Source organism: Rhinichthys klamathensis, unplaced genomic scaffold, assembly GCF_029890125.1.
Source record: "Rhinichthys klamathensis goyatoka isolate OS25496 unplaced genomic scaffold, OSU_Roscu_1.1 h1tg000157l_1, whole genome shotgun sequence".
Taxonomy (NCBI): domain Eukaryota; kingdom Metazoa; phylum Chordata; class Actinopteri; order Cypriniformes; family Leuciscidae; genus Rhinichthys; species Rhinichthys klamathensis.
In genome coordinates, this window is record NW_026606692.1 from 753,443 (window position 1) to 760,000 (window position 6,558).

Consider the following 6,558-nt stretch of genomic DNA (forward strand, 5'->3'; position numbering starts at 1 on the left):
TATTGCTGTTGCTGCTGCTGTCATTGCTGTTGCTGCTGCTGTTATTGCTGTTGCTGCTGCTGATTATTGCTGTTGCTGCTGCTGTTATTGCTGCTGATTATTGCTGTTGCTGCTGCTGATATTGCTGTTGCTGCTGCTGTTATTGCTGCTGATTATTGCTGTCGCTGCTGCTGATATTGCTGTTGCTGCTGTTATTGCTGTTGCTGCTGCTGTTATTGCTGTTGCTGCTGATTATTATTGCTGTTGCTGCTGCTGTTATCGCTGTTGCTGCTGCTGATATTGCTGTTGCTGCTGCTGTTATTGCTGTTGCTGCTGCTGTTATTGCTGTTGCTGCTGCTGATATTGCTGTTGCTGCTGCTGTTATTGCGGTTGCTGCTGCTGATATTGCTGTTGCTGCTGCTGTTATTGCTGTTATTGCTGCTGTTATTGCTGTTGCTGCTGCTGTTATTGCTGTTGCTGCTGCTGTTATTGCTGCTGAAATTGCTGTTGCTGCTGCTGTTATTGCTGTTATTGCTGCTGTTATTGCTGTTGCTGCTGCTGTTATTGCTGCTGATATTGTAATTGTTGCTGCTGATATTGCTGTTGCTGCTGCTGTTATTGCTGTTGCTGCTGCTGATATTGCTGTTGCTGTTGCTGATTATTGCTGTTGCTGCTGTTGCTGCTGTTGCTGCTGCTGATATTGCTGTTGCTGCTGCTGTTATTGCTGTTGCTGTTATTGCTGCTGTTATTGCTGTTGCTGCTGCTGTTATTGCTGTTGCTGCTGTTGCTGCTGCTGATATTGCTGTTGCTGCTGTTATTGCTGCTGTTATTGCTGTTGCTGCTGCTTTTATTGCTGTTGCTGCTGTTGCTGCTGCTGATATTGCTGTTGCTGCTGCTGTTATTGCTGTTGCTGCTGCTGTTATTGCTGTTGCTGCTGATGATTATTGCTGTTGCTGCTGCTGTTATTGCTGTTGCTGCTGCTGTTATTGCTGCTGATATTGCTGTTGCTGCTGCTGATATTGCTGTTGCTGCTGCTGTTATTGCTGTTGCTGTTATTGCTGTTGCTGCTGCTGATATTGTTGCTGCTGCTGTTATTGCTGCTGCTGTTATTGCTGTTGCTGCTGCTGATTATTGCTGTTGCTGCTGCTGTTATTGCTGCTGATTATTGCTGTTGCTGCTGCTGATTATTGCTGTTGCTGCTGCTGTTATTGCTGCTGATTATTGCTGTTGCTGCTGCTGATATTGCTGTTGCTGCTGTTATTGCTGTTGCTGCTGCTGTTATTGCTGTTGCTGCTGCTGATTATTGCTGTTGCTGCTGCTGTTATTGCTGTTGCTGCTGCTGTCATTGCTGTTGCTGCTGCTGTTTATTGCTGTTGCTGCTGCTGTTATTGCTGCTGATTATTGCTGTTGCTGCTGCTGATATTGCTGTTGCTGCTGCTGTTATTGCTGCTGATTATTGCTGTCGCTGCTGCTGATATTGCTGTTGCTGCTGTTATTGCTGTTGCTGCTGCTGTTATTGCTGTTGCTGCTGCTGATTATTGCTGTTGCTGCTGCTGTTATTGCTGTTGCTGCTGCTGATATTGCTGTTGCTGCTGCTGTTATTGCTGTTGCTGCTGCTGTTGCTGCTGCTGATATTGCTGTTGCTGCTGCTGTTATTGCTGTTGCTGCTGCTGATATTGCTGTTGCTGCTGCTGTTATTGCTGCTGTTATTGCTGTTGCTGCTGCTGTTATTGCTGTTGCTGCTGCTGTTATTGCTGCTGAAATTGTAATTGTTGCTGCTGATATTGTTGTTGCTGCTGCTGTTATTGCTGCTGCTGTTATTGCTGTTGCTGCTGCTGTTATTTATGTTGCTGTTATTGCTGTTGCTGCTGCTGATTATTGCTGTTGCTGCTAATATTGTAATTGTTGTTGCTGCTGCTGATGTTGTTGTTGCTGCTCATATTGTTATTGTTGCTGCTGTTATTGTTGCTGCTTCTGTTATTGCTGCTGATATTGTTGTTGATATTGTTGTTGCTGCTCATATTGTTATTGTTGCTGCTGCTATTGCTGCTGCTGTTATTGTTATTTCGGCTGTTGCTGCTGTTATTGCTGGTTGCTGCTGCTGTGGTTGATGCTGCTGTGGTTGCTGCTGAAATTGTTATTGTTGCTGCTGTTATTATTATTGCTGCTGCTGCTGTTGTTATTGTTATTTCGGCTGCTGTTATTGCTACTGCTGATGTTGTTGTTGCTGCTCATATTGTCATTGTTGCTGCTGTTATTTTTATTGCTGCTGCGGTTATTGCTGCTGTTGCTGTTGCTGCTGCTGTTATTGTTATTTCGGCTGCTGTTATTGCTGCTGCTGATGTTGTTGCTGCTCATATTGTCATTGTTGCTGCTGTTATTTTTATTGCTGCTGCGGTTATTGCTGCTGTTGCTGCTGTTATTGCTGCTGCTGTTGGTGCTATTGCTGCTGTTATTGTTGGTTGTTGCTGCTGTTATTGCTGTGGTTGCTGCTGATATTGTTATTGTTGCTGCTGTTATTGTTATTGCTGCTGCTGATATTGTAATATTTGCTGCTGATGTTGTTGTTGCTGCTCCTCATATTGTTATCGCTGCTGTTATTGCTGGTTATAGCTGCTGTTGCTGCTGCTGTTATTGCTGGTTATTGCTGCTGTTATTGCTGGTTATAGCTGCTGTTGCTGCTGCTGTTATTGCTGGTTATTGCTGCTGTTATCGCTGGTTATAGCTGCTGTTGCTGCTGCTGTTATTGCTGGTTATTGCTGCTGTTATTGCTGGTTATAGCTGCTGTTGCTGCTGTTATTGCTGCTGTTGGTTCTGTTATTGCTGCTGCTGTTATTGCGGCTGCTGCTGTTATTGCTGTCATTGCTGCTGTTGGTGCTATTGCTGTTATTGCTGCTGTTATTGCTGCTGTTGGTTCTGTTATTGCTGCTGCTGTTATTGCAGCTGCTGCTGTTATTGCTGTCATTGCTGCTGTTGGTGCTATTGCTGTTATTGCTGCTGTTGCTGCTGTTATTGCTGCTGTTATCGCAGCTGTTACTGCTGGTTACTATTGCTGGTGTTATTGCTGGTTATTGTTGCCTTTTTTTTATTGCTGTTAATTTTGCTGCTGATGATATTGGTGCTGCTGTTATTTCTGTTAAGTAAGACATGCTGCTGCCGTACAATATAGCCTATATAAATTACCCGTAGCAGATCTATACAGGTGGAGCTGGGGAAGGTGGAGCGTTTCTGAAAGCGTGCTGCACTGCTAACTACCAAGTATTTGAAGTTTGAGCAGCGAGCTCATTGGGTACTGATACAGCACGAACCAATCAGCTGTCCCCTATAGAGAAAGATGTGATTATAAGCAGTTTGAGTTAAGGACACATTAGTCTGCGCCATCTAGAGTTTAATGACAGAACTTCGTGTATATAAGGGATTTGAACACACAAAGTTCTGATTTTGAGGCAAATGTGTTATGCTTGACTCTGAAAAATAGATTGATCTCTTATGAGAAGTGGCAGGATCCAGAATTTATTGCGATTGGGAATGTGTTTGAGTGTGAGTCTGCCTGGATGCCTTGGTTAATGAGCTTTCTGTGGACTAGTTGTGGTTGTATAAGCTGACAGGATGTCAGAACGCTATGTGACGTTTCCATAGAGACTAGAGTAATGAATGGTGTGATGTAAATCAATACGCAGTTATGAGGGCACACTAATTGATTTTATTAATGAAGTGCGCCACACTCCAGAAGACAAACAGATTGAAAATTATCATCTGCACTTGAGTCGTACAGAGCAGAGAGGATCTGATCTGAGATTCGATGAGGTCTGCGGTCACATCAATACTCTGTCATATGCAAATAATGTGTTTAAGTCTAAGCACAGCAAACGCCTTTTAACCTTTATCCTGGCAAGATGTTGTCTTCTTGAAGTATCATCACTGGCCTCAAGCGTAGTCCAACAGTGTTATTTTAGTATTATTATTCATTAAAGGCACACTTTTTTCAGTTCACAATGAATAAATCATCAATCCTCCTTCCAAAATGTGTTTGTTTTTAACCACTAGAGGGCCAAAAGTTACATATTGAACCTTATTTTAATTATAGTTTACATTTTTTGTAATTTTATGTGCTTTTTGTTTGTTTTTTTATTTTATATTTCATCTTAAATGTATTTTTATTGAAGTTTAAGTAATTTGAGTAAAATATTTTTTTTTTGCGTTTGTTTTAATCTAATATTTATATTGTATATTTTATTTTATTTATCAAAAGTTTTTTTTTTTTTTTTTTACATTTGAACAACAGCTGCATTTAAAAACTACAGTTGCACAACATTATCTTTGAGAACTGGTATTATATAAATACCTAAATAAATATATATGCTTCTTAATTTTAAGTCAAATACTCTAGAAAATTGACCTTTGATCAGAGGAATATGAAAAAATGCACATGTTGTGCCTTTTCTATTTAGTATACTTGTGATAACATGTATATTTGGCCTATTTTTTTTTTTTTTTTTTATGTTTAAATTGAAGTAAAAAACAGTAAATCTACTTCAAAGGTTGAAGCGCGTTGCATTATGGTATATAGTATTTCACACAGTGTTGTATATCTACTGCATATTCAGACAAATGCTTAAGATCATCTGAGTATTCATAGAGAAAATGCACACTACGCACTGAATATGTACGATAAACTATTCATGTTTAAAAACAGCAAAGAAATTAATTGAAGCAGCAAGACATTTTCAACTACATCATTTTGCATCATGTGCCGCAGTGTGTGTGTGTGTGTGTGTGTGAGAGCGGTGGAAAACACACATCACAGGCAGTGTAAATGCAATTTGTTTTCTTATGCTTTGAGTTGTTGCTCCGCCTTGTTGTGAATTTCTATGAATATCTAAACAGCACTAACACAAACATTGCATATATTAACTCGATGCTGCCCTTGCCCGTTCAAGCACTAGATGGAGCTAGAAATCCTTGTTAATAAGTTGCTGTCAGAAAATGATGGAGAACAAAAGGTGGAAGGAACGCCTCTCTCGAAATCTGACCAAATGATTAATTAAAGCCTAAGCCTTCCCTCGGGACTGCACAAACACACACAGCTACACAATCAGCCTCCGCTATTGTGATGAGGATCCGGGGCTTCTGGAACTGTGCTGATAACATCATTACCAACAACAAAGACATTTGTACAGTTGCACAAATTGAATTTAGATTGGGCATGAGGGTCAGACAGCAGCAGGATTGTATTATTAGATGCTGTGAACGGGGCCGGACTGCAGAAGAGGTCATGATTAATAAAGTAAAAGCTGCAGTAATCAATACCAGTTGAGCAAAGGGTGCTTGATATGAAGGGTCGGCTCTTGATCATTGTGTGCTTTTTATCTAAGGCCACTTTTCAATTCAGCGGAGCTGCTAACACCAGCACTAAACGGCCACATGATGGATTCAAGTCTATTATAAAACAGATAGGATAGTTAAAGTTCTCTACGGTCTGATTGGATGAGCCACAATCAAAGCGGCGGGAAAATAGCTGACACAAACAGACCTGCAGTTCAGCTCTTCAGCGCATCGTGTGTGTGTTGAGGAGAGCTGTGTGTGTGTGTTGAGGAGAGCTGTGTGTGTGTGTTGAGGAGAGCTGTGTGTGTGTGTCGAGGAGAGCTGTGTGTGTGTGTGTCGAGGAGAGCTGTGTGTGTGTGTGTCGAGGAGAGCTGTGTGTGTCGAGGAGAGCTGTGTGTGTCGAGGAGAGCTGTGTGTGTGTGTTGAGGAGAGCTGTGTGTGTGTGTTGAGGAGAGCTGTGTGTGTTGAGGAGAGCTGTGTGTGTGTGTGTGTCGAGGAGAGCTGTGTGTGTCGAGGAGAGCTGTGTGTGTGTGTCGAGGAGAGCTGTGTGTGTGTGTCGAGGAGAGCTGTGTGTGTGTGTGTCGAGGAGAGCTGTGTGTGTGTGTGTCGAGGAGAGCTGTGTGTGTGTGTGTCGAGGAGAGCTGTGTGTGTGTCGAGGAGAGCTGTGTGTGTGTGTGTGTGTCAAGGAGAGCTGTGTGTGTCGAGGAGAGCTGTGTGTGTGTGTTGAGGAGAGCTGTGTGTGTGTGTGTTGAGGAGAGCTCTGTGTGTGTGTGTGTTGAGGAGAGCTGTGTGTGTGTGTGTTGAGGAGAGCTGTGTGTGTGTGTGTTGAGGAGAGCTGTGTGTGTGTGTTGAGGAGAGCTGTGTGTGTGTGTGTTGAGGAGAGCTGTGTGTGTGTGTGTTGAGGAGAGCTGTGTGTGTGTGTTGAGGAGAGCTGTGTGTGTGTGTGTGTGTGTTGAGGAGAGCTGTGTGTGTGTGTGTTGAGGAGAGCTGTGTGTGTGTGTGTGTTGAGGAGAGCTGTGTGTGTGTGTGTGTTGAGGAGAGCTGTGTGTGTGTGTGTGTTGAGGAGAGCTGTGTGTGTGTGTGTGTGTTGAGGAGAGCTGTGTGTGTGTGTGTTGAGGAGAGCTGTGTGTGTGTGTGTGTTGAGGAGAGCTGTGTGTGTGTGTGTTGAGGAGAGCTGTGTGTGTGTTGAGGAGAGCTGTGTGTGTGTGTGTGTGTTGAGGAGAGCTGTGTGTGTGTGTTGAGGAGAGCTGTGTG